Raw genomic sequence first — 15,037 nt, 5'->3', positions numbered from 1 at the left:
TTTTATATTCTTTTTGGATTTTTCTTTTACTACACATATTGGTTAACCTATAATCACTCTATCACACCGATTTTTCCTATTCCACTCTATTTTTATAGAAATCTACTGTAATGTATCTACTTAACCATTAATACATATGGCCAAACGTCTATAGTCGTGCAGTTCAAGACCAAAGAAAAAGGGCAAATACAAATTAACGTTTTTTTGCCCAGAATTTGCATGATGGTTCATAAAGAAGTGCTTTCTGGCTCAAATATAAGTGCTAAGGATGAATAAATAAGGTTAGCTTTTTGGCTTTGGGTGTATACCAAATAATGCCTTAGGTCATCCCTAGGTATCTCAATATTCACAAGTTTAATCAACTAAATAATCACAAATTCACAATTTATCATACATACTAGCATGCTCGTTTTCATGTATTTCGTATATCATATGGTACATTCAATTGTTCAATGCCTATTTACAGTGTAATATATAGAACTTAGTAGTCTAATAATCAAAAACCTAAAATCATCTACTATCATGCCAAATTTATAATAAATACAATCAACCTATCTACATGCTCCAAACCAATCACTTGTATTTCTACAAGCTCAAGGACACCATTGACAATAAAAATTAAAAGAAACATATAAAAATTGAAACAAATTTCCTATATTACCCCCCACACTTTAGAAAACACATTGTCCTCAATGTGTGGCCCTAAAAAGATAAGAAAAGAAGTTACTCGATTGATCGTGATGGTTTCGTGGGATATTGGTGGGTGCCTCCTCCTTTGATCGTTGGAAGTTCGAATTTATTGTTCTTCTTCCATGTGGGATTCCTACATAGGAAAATTTAAAACAGAGAAAAAGCAAACTAATTTTACAAATAAAAGCTAAAACAAAGTATCCCAATAGTTACAATAACTGAAAAAAATATAAAAGTTAAACCATCCTCCTCAAAGTCCATCTCCTCATCCTCTTCTCCTTCCTTATCTTCACTTTCTTCACTTTCATGCTCCTATTCTTCCTACTCAGCATTCGTTGGCCCAAACATATACGGCATATAATTAGGTACTCTAATGTTGTTTTGCCATTAATGGTCACTAAACTAACTATAAATACGACTAAGGCAAGCGCACTTATCGAACAATAGTATAGTTATAGTGAGTAGGAAATATCATATCCACAAGGACTAAAAGTACTAGTAATTACTTTTTTCTATTATTTAGCTGACAAATTGGAGTGATTGTTTTTCATCTAAAATTACTAAACTAATCTAACTAAGAATGCAACAAAGAATGAAATAGGAAAATAATCGAAGATAACCAATGAGATAGACAATACCCAAGAAAGAATTCACCTAGACTTCACCTATTATTATGAATCTGGATTAAATGATCTATTCACTTGTGTCTTGATCTGTAGAAATCCTTAAATTATTTTAATATCTCTTCCGAGAGTAAGAACTACTGACTCTAGGTTGATTAATTGAAATCTCTTTCTAATTAAAACCCTTATTGTCGCATCAACTCGATCTATGAATTTTGCTATTACATTTGACTCTAATCTAGTTGATTTATGTCGTCTTATTTCGAGGATTGCATGCAACTCCACTCAATTATGCTAGATCTACTCTTAAATAGGGACTTTTGCTCCCCTAAAATAAGCACATTAAACTTGAATTAATATCTCAGGATAATTGAGAGTAAGAATCAAGTATTTATCGCGTAAATCAGAAATCAAATAAGAAGATTCATCATAGGTTTCATCTTCCCTAGGTATCTAGGGAAATTGCTTCATAATCCTGAATGAAAACATCTTAAAGTCAGAATAACTACAAGACATAAAGAAACTAAACAAAATTTCGAAAGAAATTAAATGGAGATCTTCGATCTTGAGGGAGATCAGCTTCCTAGTTGATTCGATGGTATTCTTCGAGTGCTTTCTTCGATCTTCTCTGAGTACCCCCTTAGATCATCTTCTAATTGATATTATAAACTTTAAAATGCTCAAAAAGTCTAAAAATTGGGTTTTTCTGCGTATCTAAGAAACAGAGTACGATATCTACATGGGCTGGCACGTAGGCATGTGGCCAGCCCGTGTGGCTCACACGGGTGTAAGGCCAACCTGCATAGAACTGCCCAGGCCATGTAGATCTTGAAAATAGCTCTACTTTCCCAATTGTGGCTCTTTTTTCGCTCCTTTCACTCCCAAATACTCTCCTAAGTATAGGAACATGAATTTAAACGATTAGGAGCATCAAATTCAAAAATTTACATAATTAATAAACCAAAAATGAATTAAGAATGGAATTAAAATATGTTACTTTTTTTACTTATCATCCGTGCAAAGACTAGGCTTGATTCTTGCATCTAGTGTATCATCCAATCAAGCTTTGGATGACTGCTCTCACTAATTTCCTATCGGGTTGTTAATTTTGCTTTCCTTTTAGATGAGACTGGAGTAATCGTCTTCTCTTGTTGTCATTTGTTCCACTCCTTTATTTGTTTTGCTTGAAGCTTTATGTACTGCGAATATAGTGTGTCTCCAATTATACTTCGGGATGGCTTCATGGACTGCTTAGTGGACACCATCGAAACACCCACTCTTTTGCATAACGTTGTCACTAATTAGGGAAAGAAGACTCCTACTTTCTAGCCGCTGACACATTGTTTCATATTTTGGTATATCCATGTTTCGATGCATATTTGTTTTTCTACAAAATTGCTTAAACCAAAATCGCTCGAAAATTATTGACATTAGAAACATTCAACGCAGGGCTATTCAAGTGCAAAAAAATTGAATCCACATTTTCTCTTCAGAAAACATTAGTGCTTGATTAAACAAAGTGGGCATGTCAGTACCTAGGTGACACTTCCATTCAACCCTCCCTTCCGTTATATAGTTTATAACATTGTCAATATTTATGTCTCTAAAGTAATCTAAATCAGTTTCTTCTACAAATTTTTTCTCATAAAATGAAGCATTATAAAATTCTCAAATAATTCTAGAGGTAATTTGTACTTCCTTCCCTCGCATCAGTACTATTTCCCAAGTCGAGCCTTCGATCCTTTTTACTCTTGGTCCCTCAAAGATGCATAAAATTCTTAAACTGTAAGGACCACAACGGAGTCTTTTACAAATTTATGTCTCTAAAGTAATCTAAATCAGTTTCTTCTACAAATTTTTTCTCATAAAATGAAGCATTATAAAATTCTCAACTAATTCTAGAGGTAATTTGTACTTCCTTCCCTCGCATCAGTACTATTTCCCAAGTCGAGCCTTCGATCCTTTTTTACTCTTGGTCCCTCAAAGATGCATAAAATTATTAAACTCTAAGGACCACAACGGAGTCTTTTAGGATCACACAGAAGCACTACCATCTATGATATCGGACTAAAGGCCAAAATTCTTAGTAGAGAACCATCGATGGTTCAAACCCCCTCTCTTGAATAAATTTTTTTCCTTGAAGTTCTAAAAAATATTTCTCAACATTTTGATTTAGGAAGTTATAGGGATTTGGAACCGTAGATGGTTCCGGGTCACTCGTTCCCCTAACTTTTCTTGGAGGCATATTCAATAGTATTTAAGGCTAATACTAATAAGCCAACAAGCCTAATTGTCAATGGAACAGTAAAAAGTTTAGGTAAGAACCCTTAACTTTGTATAATTTGTTCAGAATCCCTTGAAAACTCGCTCGTTGACGTTCCTTTAATTGTTTTCCTCTTGCTCCTGCACTAAATTAGCTTGAAAGAAGAAGGAATTTGCCACAAAATGATTATGCAAAAGTGAAAAGGGGTTTTAAGTTTTCAAAGGTTTTAGAAAGATTTGTAGGATTTGTGAGAGTTTAATTGTTAAAAGAGGTTTAGTCTTAGGTTAAAAATAGTTTTTAGGTTTTTAAAGTGGTGTTTTAAGGCTAAAAATTGGGTTAAAATAGGGTTTATTTCATTGAGTTACGCAATCGGATTGCGTCAACCCTGTAAAAAATTGTAGCAATGTCGTGACATAAGGGTTCCTTGTCGCGACATCCTTAGAAGTTTGTTGTTATCGCGACATCGAGCTTCAATGTCGTGATACACTCTAAAATTTTAGAAACTTAAGTTGACTATCTTCTGTGTCACGACACGAAGGTACTGTGTCATGACATCGAGATGATTTTCTCGATTCTTTGCTACTACACACGATGTTTTGACACTAACTCTGTTTTTTCCCAAAATTCCAATTTTCAGAGTTTCTTGGTTCCTATAAAACATAATTTGGTACAAATTAGAATCTAGACTAAACAGTTAGTTAAATATACAATAATTTACATGAAATTATAGGTTAATCCAAATTGTCAAGTTTTACTGCTGGATTCGTCCCACAGCTCTATTAACGTATATGAGGACGCTTTTCTATTTCTTTCAGTGTTAGTCCATCACCCGTCGAGCCACACCACCTTCTTTCGCTTGTCCCTTTCTTTGAACCTATTCTTTCAGCCTACACTGATTACAAGAAGTATGTTGATTCATAATTTAGTAATGACAATTTTGTTGGCATTTTTAAAAGAGAAACAGAGAACAAAAGAGAAAAAATGTGCAGTAAGGAAGCATGAAACAATATGCTTGTCCATTCAACTTAAAAACAATACACTTAAGTAAAAAAAAAAGTATACTAAATACACAACTACTCCCACTAATAAGTTGGAAACAAGCAAAACTTAAGTTGCACACAAGCTAATTATGTCAATCAACACCTAAACACATCAAATAACCTAACAACTAAATTTATTTTCAACTACAAAACATAACAAAGCAACTAAAAAAAAGAAACCAAAAATAACATGAATCAAAGGCATCATCTCATAGTTCACGGCTCGCATGCATTGCTTACTTGTATGCAGTTTTCAGCTCGCATGCATTGCTTGTTTGTATGAAGCTCACAACTTGCAGTGCCAGCTTGTACTTTGCCAGTTTGTGAGACAACTTATAGTTTGACACTTTTCGAGGGAGATAGTTGTTTGAATCTTCACAGAGCACCTCACACTTTGACATTTCACAATATGTGTGAGTTGTTTCATAGTTGGCCAACTTGCAACACTCCTCCTTTGTAACACCCAGTTTTGGCAGGTCTAAAGATTTGGTGTATTATAGTAAACAGTTTGTCTGGAAATGTATTGTCCACCCAAATGATTATTTTTTGTGTAGTTTTAAGGGCGTATAGTAACCTCCATATAAGGAAGTAAGGATTTGATTTCATGATATTTTGATGTATTAAGGAAAATTTTGTGTTTAGCAATAAATGGTAGGTAAGGAATGAATATTCGCCAAAGGGAGGGTACGTCTGGTTTGACTGGAATACGGTGCTAATCAGATTATAAGTAATCTAGTTAGAATGTAACTATATGGCCTAGTTGGTAATTGCGAATACAGGGTACTTATTTATATTTATCTCAGAAATTGTAGGCCAATAAGAATGCATGTTCTGAAATGTATGAAACTTGTTAAATTCCACTAAGTAAGTTGAGTCATATCTATATACATGAGATGAGTTCTGAAAAGGAGGTTCTTCTTTTTCCTTCTTCCTTTCCTCTTCATTAATTGGTATACATTAATTCTTTCCTTAAAGTCCAAATGTATCTCTTGATCAATAATCTAAAAGTTAAAATTCTATTATGGTCGGTGGTTATTCCATCCCTTGGTAAGTATTACTATTTTGTATGTTCAATTTTGAAAGAGTAAGTCTGTAAGAGGTGCGTGAATAGTAAGATGTAAGTATATGGCCTTATATGAGAGTTTTCAATGTTTGGATTGATGGTAAATTCTATATGAATGAGTCTTAATGATGTTCTTATGTTCTAAAAGCAATGGTCACTGATGTTTCATGTGGGATGTTGAGACCTAGAGTTCAAGCTTTTGTAGGTGAGTGTTAGGTGAGTTTCTACACTGACTCTTGCATGCACGTTGTTCATACTAAAGTATATCTATAGGAAAATGATCAAACTATGGATCGCAAATCATGCATAGTATAGTATGAATATGATACTTATATGATTATAGGAATGAAGTTATGCTAAAAAATGATTAAGTACAAGAATGATTGTTGATGATGGTATGTGTATTAGATATGAGATCTTGTAGGTCCAAATACGTTAAGAGTGGTATATTAAGTTTATGGTTAGGTTAAGAGATAAGTTTGTCTGCTTGAATGTGAGTTTTATTAGATGTATGATGAGTAATATGAAATATTGGGTCTGGGATGTGTTTATGTCTGTAGAGTTTGTAAATTGAGTTGGGTCACCACAATGGTAACTAATGAAGTCTATCGAGACAATTAACTTGAACTCTGATAAGAAATTCTGAAGGAAAATTCCATGGCCATGGCATACACTGAATGGATCACCTTTTTGGTGTACTCTGAATGGATCGCCTTGGTGGCATACTCTATATGATTGCCTGTATGGCATGGTTTGAATGAAGGCTTTATGGTGCATCCCGTAAATTGTATGTTTTCTTCTAAAAAGGATTTTGAGTATAGCCTGAGAGTATAATCTGTTTCAGTCCCTTTCGTGCTTCGTTTCTTATGTATAGAATAAATGATGAACTGCAGTATGGTAAGTACAATATAAATTTGATCAGATGAGGAAAGTTGAAATTAACTAGGAGAAATGGATCTATAAGTATCTGTACAAGATAAAAGAGGATGTTTGTATAGCAATGAAAAATCTGTATATGTTAAAAGAGTATCTTTCATACCTGAATAAACTGGATATAAGCTTGAAATTATAGAATCTAAGTAGTTTTCATCCTTTAGTACATATCGATATTTTAAATTTGAAAAATGTTTCATCGAAAAATATAAAGTACTGTGACTTAATTTAAACTGTAATAGATCGAGGGTTGATGGTATATAAATTATAGAGTTATCCAGTAAATGTGAAAGTATTCACCAAAGTTTCGTATCTGTAAATAGACATTCTAAAAGAAGTATATGTGAAAGGATATGTTCTGATTGTATTGCACTATCAAAATACCCTTGTTAGAGTATTAGACAAGGGAAGAATACGAGGATTAAGGAAAAGGTTATGACTCAGTTCAGAAGTATAAGAGTTGAGAAGAAGAAAGGTATAGTAATTGGCGTATAAGCATAATTCTAATTCTGTGAAGGAATTCATCAGAGCAAGTGAACGAAGAAATTGAGTAGACTGTACAACTAATATTTTAGTCATTTAAATATTTGTCAAGGTATAGTGCTTCGATCCTCACTAAGTTCTTTGAACTTACTTATGTTATTTTTATGTTTCAGTTTTAGTTATTGGATACTCGCCTGTAAGGACGATGCCAGGATTACACCAAGGAATGGGCGTAATGGAATATTATGCATATAGTGCTATTGTAGGAGGTTGTATTAGTCATTTTTTTATGTTAAGAACGATTCATTTGTTATAATAACATTTATTTAAATAACTTATTGTTTTGTTGAAATTTAGTCCTTGAATGTAAATTAAACTAGGATATGTTTGAAAAACGGAGTTGTTAACCAAAGTTTAGAGATATAGATTATGTGTTCTGTATGGTAACACCCAAGATCCAGATATAATGTATCGGATCAGGTTGAAGGTGTTACATCCTTGGCCTCCATGCTGCAAAAACCTATCAGCTTTCTCAAGCTTTCGAACCTGACCTTTCTAAGAGGATTGGTCAGAATATCAGCAATTTGAACTTCAGTTGCATCCTAATTCCTTGCACTTCCTTTTATCAAACTTAAAGACTTGTAATTAACATGCCTCATTCTTCTATGCCATAACTTAGCTTCATCTACTCAACTTGCATAGGCTTTAAAGGTTGCTAATTTCCAGTCTACAACAAAAATTCTGCCAGACATAGCAACTGATACAAGTTCACATCCATTGGGATCAAGAATCAAACATTTTATATTCTCAAACACAATTGAATAACCTCTTTCAAGCAGCTAACCAAAACTTAGTAGATTTTGATCTATGTCATGTACTAAAAGAATATCTAAAAAAAGCTTAGTACTTGATGGAGTGTTGATTAAAACATCTCATTTCCCTTTTGACTTGATGTACTGTCCATTTCCAACTTTAATTCTAGAGTTGAAACTATTTTCAATCTTCTTGAAAATGCTTGCATCTGAGGTCATATAATTAGTACAACCACTATTAATGAGCTAGTGCTTTTTTATGTTGCTATGGGTGGCAAAGCAAGAGGCAATGAACATCAACTCCTCTTGAGCTTGGTTCCCATAAGATACCTGATCTTGAGCATTGTGTTGATATGGTTGTTGCTGTTGTGGTTGCCCTTTGTTCTTGCACACCCTTTCCATGTGGCCAAATTGTTTGCAGGCTCTACATTGTATGTTAGGCCAAAACCAACAGTATTTCTCTAAGTGCTCTTCTTGCAATGAGAACAAGGTGGATACTTCATCTTTCCACTGTCTCTCCATTACTTTTCACTCTAACTCTTATTTTACTTATTGTTTGAGGAGCTCGAGCCTTCCTTTCTTCTACCTTGGAATGCCCCTTTAAAATACTCCTTTTGTCTGCTTGCTCTTCTTTGCTCTTGAGCATAGAGAGCATTTATCAACTCAAAGAAATAAATTGTTGACAGATCTCTTAAGTCTTTGAAAGAGGAAATCTTAGACTCGTATCTCTCAATGAGAGTGGTTATAACCTTCTCCACAATCCTGTTGTCACTAAACTGATCTTCAAGCAACCTTATGTTATTCACAACAGCCATAATTCTATCTGAATACTGCTTGACAGTTTCAATCTCCTTCATCTTCAAGTTCTCGAAGTCCCTTCTTAAGTTGATGAGTTGATGCTGCCTTGTCTTTTTTTTAGCTTTGGAACTCCTCTTCAACTTATCCCAAGATTGTTTAAGAGTCTTACAGGCCATGATTCTGATGAAGATCACATCTGATACACCATTTTGTAGGCATGACATTGCTTTATGCTTCTTGGCACACCCCTCACTATGTTGTTGTATCTCAGCAATGGTTGGATTTGCTCTCAATGGTTGTGGCTCTATGTTAGAATTCACCACTTCCCACAAGTCATAAGATTGGAGGTAAGTCTTCATCTTGGCTATCCAAATATAGTAGTTCTCTCTAGCAAAGATAGGAGGTGATGGTGGTGGTGAAAACTTGCTGAAGACATACTAACAACAAAACAATAAGAAAATAAATGCAGACTTTTTCTTTCTTAACAAGAAAAAACACAAATAGAGGTAATGGCCCTCAAAGATGATTGGTGCTCTAATACTATTTGTTGGCATTTTCAAAGAGAAACAGAGAACAAATGAGCAAAAATGTGTAGCAAGGAAGCATGAAACAATCTGCTTGTCCGTTCAACTTGAAAATAATACACTTAAGCGAAAAAAAGTATACCAAATACACAACTACTCCTACTAATGACTTGGAAGCAAGCAAAACTTAACTTGCACACAAGTTTATTATGTCAATCAGCACCTCAATAAATCAAATAACTTAACAACTAAATTCATTTTCAACTACAAAAAATAACAAAGAAATTAAACAAACAAAACCAAAAACAGTAAGCATCAAAGGCATCATCTCATAGTTTGCAGTTTGCATGCAATACATAGTTCACAGCTCACAACTTGCATGCATTCCTTGCTTGCATGCAGCTCGCATGCATGCTTTCTTGTATGTAGCTCATAGTTAACAGTTCGTAGCTTGCATGCATTGCTTTCTTGCATGCAGCTCCCAATTCACAATGTCAGCTCACACTTTGCCACTTCGTGAGGCAGCTCACAGTTTGACACTTTCCAATGTAGCTTGTTGTTTGACCCTTCGCAGAGCACCTCACACTTTGATACTTCACGATATGTGTGAGTTGTTACATGGTTGGCCAACTTGCAACAAGCTTTGGGTTTGTTCAAGTCGATTGATCATAGGAACGATCTTGGGCTTCCTTTATTGGTGAGGTGAAATAAGTGACAGATTTGTTTCATTTATTAAAGAGTGATTGTGTAAGCAAATCCTTAACTAGAAAATAAGTTACTCTCAAAGCTAAGTAAGGAGGTGGTCATCAAAATTATTGCTCGGTCTATTCTTGTTTATTACATAAGTGTCTTTATGTTATCTCGTAGTATTTGTGATGATTTGTATAAGCTAATGAATTCTTTTTGGTGGGTGATAATTGTAATGATTCAGAAGGAATTCATTAGGCATCTTGGGATAGACTATGTATCCCAAATAAGTTTGTTAGGAAGGGTTTCGAGGATTTATACTGCTTCAATCTGGAAATATTTGGTAAGCAAGCTGCTCAATTCATTTCACGTCTTGATGATTTTGTTACTGATTTTTCAAAGACAAATACTTTCCTAAGGTAATTTTACTAAATCGAGCAAAGGTTATAATCCCTCTTTTTATGTGGTGGAGTATCCTTACAGCTAAGGGGTTGTTGAGTAGAGGGACTCATTGGCGAATGGGTAATGGTCAAGATATTGAAGTCTTCAAATACCCGTGGCTCAATGATGATAATAATTTCTTTATTGATTTGATTCCTTTTCTTGGCTTGGAAGCTATGAAGGTTAATGACTTGTTTATGATGGATGAGCATGCTTGGAATAAGTAGTATGTTGAAAGGCTTTTTTCCCCCAAGTGATGCTAAAAGAGCATTGCAGATTCTTGCTAGTTTTACCTCTAAGTCGGATCAGCTTATGTGGCATTTTAATGTCAATGGTCATTAAAACATTAAATCTAGGTATAGAGTGATTTTTTCTATGCATTCGAATACCTCTTTGTTTCCATGGATAGTTTATAGCAACAATTCTGGAGCTATAAAGTTCCTCCCAGATTTGAAGACTTTATCTAGTGTGGTTTACATCACTTTGTACCAACTAAATTGTGATTGAGGGATAAAGGGATTTTAATGGTATCCTCATGTGCAAGATGCTAGGGTAGTGAGGACTTAGATTATGAATTTTTATGTGTCTAAAGGCAATTGAGGTTTGGTGTGTAGCAGGCTTATCTCTGAATTATTTCTCTTCTACTGAGTTTTTTATTGATCTTCTGAAATCCTCAGATATTTCTCATATGAAACGAGAGCTTGTTATTTTATGGAATTTGTGGGTTTGTCAAAAAAAATTTCTTCGAAAAATATAGATATGGATGATTCTATTATTGTGAGATCTAATGATGCTTTTTTGCATAATTGAGAGATGTCTAATTATGTTTATAGTGTTGTTTATCTCGATGCTATTGTTTCTCGCCTGCTTTCTTCAACAACAATTATAGGTGCTTCACGTTGAATGCAATAGGCTAGTTCGAGTATGGCCAAAAGCAATGCTCAATGGCTACCTCCTCCCACCGGTTATGTTAAGTGTAATGTTGATGCATCTCGATTTGAACATGCAAGTGTTGTTGGCTTTGTGACCATTATCCGAGATTGCTATGGTCATCGGTGAGAGGTTTCTTTGAGTTTAAGAAGGTGCTCTATGGGCCTTGCTTAGCAAAGGCCTTTGCCATTCGCAAGACTTTTTTGTGGTTGAAATCAATTTATATGAATAATGTCGTTCTTGAATCGGATTGTTTGACGGTGGTGAATGATTTATTAAATCTCTCAACTGATGTTTCAATAGTTGGTATGTTAGTTCATGACTGCTGAATGCTAAAGGTGCAATTTCAGCACTTGTCCTTCTGTTGGACTGGTAGGAATGCAAATGAGACGGCTCATTCGTGTGCTAAGGTGGCCTCATTATATGCAAACCACTCTAAATGGGATGTTACTTTTGTTTCTACTTTTATTTTTGGTCTCTCGTTAAAATGTTTGTGCTGAATATGCTAATGAGGATTAAAGGCTCTAGGACCGGGTGTATGGGATGAACATGTTGGCTTGGGACTTACTAATCCTTTCCTTGTTTGCTTTGATTATGTTTTACTTTTTTTTCTTTTATTTTCCTTAAAAAATTATTAGTACATGAATAGTAAAATAAATATAGCTAAACGGATCAAATTTGAACATGAGCTCAAAAAAAAGTTTAAATAAGGCCACAATCTGGGCCATGAGCCAGTCTAATTCTTATATAAAACTTGATTAATTATATTTTAATTAATTTTTTTGTATATATTTACATAAAGAAACTTTTTTACTTATAATAAAAGAAACAATAAAAATGTTTAATAACTTTTTGGCCTAGTGCCAAGAGTACCGTATTATAGGCATGAGAGCTTGAGTTCAAACAATTCTACTTTTTTCCCTCCAATTTAAAAAAAATACCAATAATAAATTTTAGTTAAAATTAATTTTTTTAATATAAATAGTAAATTTTGAATTAATCATACAACGAGAGTCACACATGTTACAAATATAAATAAAATTCCTTACCATATAAAAATCATACATATATTCGAACAAAAGTTGAAGCTATTTATTTTGTCATCATCACATTTCTATTGTAATCCTTTTTGTTTTCTCATATATAATTGTTGTTTATTTCCTAATATTATTATGTTCTTCGTTCTCTACGAATTTTTTTAATATAACATTTGTTAAACAATATGTAATTAAATAAAAATCTGTTTTAGTTCTTAAACAAAAGTCAATGTAATTAATTATACAAATCTTGGTGACTTAAAGTTTCTTTGTTTCATGTGTTAAGTTTTAACTTAAGCACTTGGTTTTTCTTTTGCTCCAAGAGATATTTATAGTAGATGAAGATACATTTTTATGTTGGTGCATAGTAGAGGTTTAAATTAATTAATGTTTTAAAACTAAATTAAAAAAATTAATTTTTATTTATTTATTTATTTTGAAGGAAAATTTTTCATTCATAAAATAATAACCAATTCATCAATAAAGTTCGAGGAACATTATAACCCAAGTCAACATGCTTTCTTGATACACCCATTCCTATAATCCCAAAACTCATCGATAAAATTAAGAGAAAAAAATAATTTTTTTTATAAAATAAATAGATAGAGAGTAAAGAACAAAGAAAATGTGGGAAGCAATAAAGAATGTATTTTATTGATCAATGGGGATATTTACAAAACTTCTCCAAAGTCTCTAATTATAGGCATAAGAAATATAAATGAAGTAGAGATATGCTTCTAATAACTATTAGAATTTAAAGTACATCAAAACTTATCTTGATCTTGATGGACATCCACTTAATGAGGTATTCATAACACTCCCCATTGGATGTCCATTGGTAGATAATGTGCCTCGTTAAAGCCTTACTAAGATAAAAATCCTGTGGGAAAAAATTCCTAGTGAAGGAAAAAGAGTACACATATCTATAATACGCATAATATGTTGCCTCATCAAAAACCTTACCAAGAAAATCTAATGGGACAAAACCTCGATTAAGGGAAAAAGAGTACAAAATCTCTTCTGGAGCACCCGCATCCACTATTTGACCATCTAAAAGATTTTTTATCTTTAGAACCGATTAATCTATTATTTATTCTAACTGATTGTCCTACTGGGACTTTGATTCAAATTAAAATATTAACTTGGTTATTCTCATTAAGTTTGTAAATACATCTGACAGTTAACTTATAATAAGTTATCATTATTGAACTTCTGGTTCAAATTACTCTCCCTCTAACTCATTGCAAGTTATTATTTCTCTCCCCTAATGTCGGGAAAAATATCAACTCAAAATTGTAATAAAAAACCATGTCATAATTGAATCTCCAATACATTCAAAACATCTAATAATACAAAGAGACTTGTAATTAATATATATTCCCAACTTTCTTTGAGGATTCACTCATATTTGTGTGTTGTGGTGGAGTAATTGGAACATATACGCACATACAAAAATTTAAAGATGAGAAATATTTAACTCTTGATCAAAAACCACTTATAATGGGGAGTATTTATTACTTATTGGATTGATGCGTACAACACGTAAATCAACATAATCTCATGTTGAAATAGGAAGTTTAGTTTTCATAAATATTGGTTTAGACATTAATCAGAGGCGTTCAATCAATAATTTCTTTAAACCATTATGCGCATAAATAACAAACTTTTACAAAAGTTCTTCAAACTCAATCAATAAAAGACTGAGATATAAACTCATTAGTATTAGCAAGATGAATTGTCTTAATTGCATGATCTGAAATTAATTATTTAAACAAGCAATCTTGCAAATGACAAGTTGCAAGTTGATAACACATATGTGATTATTTTGTAGATGCATCTACCAAAATCATATAATATCAAAACCATCCACATGGTGGATGAATGGGCCCATATTCATTTCAGAAATGCAAGACATTAAATCTCAACTTTAGATAGTGAGTTTCTAACAATCAATTTTCATTGAGAACAAGCAACAAATGAGAATTATTTCAATCATAAGAATATTCTAGTTCTTTAATGAATGTTCATATGAATTCTCAATTTATTTTCGCATCATATATGATCTAGGATGGTCTAACTGGTCACGCTAAGTAGTAAATGCATTTGTATCAGTAAACTTCTAGTTTACTTTAACATGTATTTCAATTGTACTAAATTGCAACAAATTGATAATTTTACTATTATTCATTTTACTTTGTATCAACATATAAGTACTATTGTGACATTTACTACTGGAAATGTCTAAATCAATGTGAAGTTTATAATGTCACTAAGTCAATAAATATAGTTTCTAAATAATTATATGCAATATTCGCTTCAGGGAATATGACAAAATCTTTAAATGCAAGGCATTTGGTCTAGTGGTATGATTCTCACTTCGGATGCGAGAAGTCCTGAGTTTGATTCAAAATACTTTTAAAACCATTTTAACAAGAGTTTTGCATAATCAGTTAACTACCAATAATAACTGCCTAGGTCATGTATAGAAACAAGTCTATACTAAATATATCAATAAACGTCACATCTCAAACATAAAGATATGACATAATGAAAACTAGCATTTTTTTTTCCATAACCATCATCATAAACATGCATGAAATTTAATCCAAAATACCATTCAAGCTCATAGAACTTTTCATTTACAATTGCTCATGTTATTTCTCTAAATAATTAACAAACGGATTAATATAAAACGTATGAACTACTACCTTTA

The sequence above is a fragment of the Gossypium hirsutum genome, chromosome D03, assembly GCF_007990345.1.
Source record: "Gossypium hirsutum isolate 1008001.06 chromosome D03, Gossypium_hirsutum_v2.1, whole genome shotgun sequence".
Classification (NCBI taxonomy): domain Eukaryota; kingdom Viridiplantae; phylum Streptophyta; class Magnoliopsida; order Malvales; family Malvaceae; genus Gossypium; species Gossypium hirsutum.
This window is presented reverse-complemented; position numbering follows the sequence as displayed.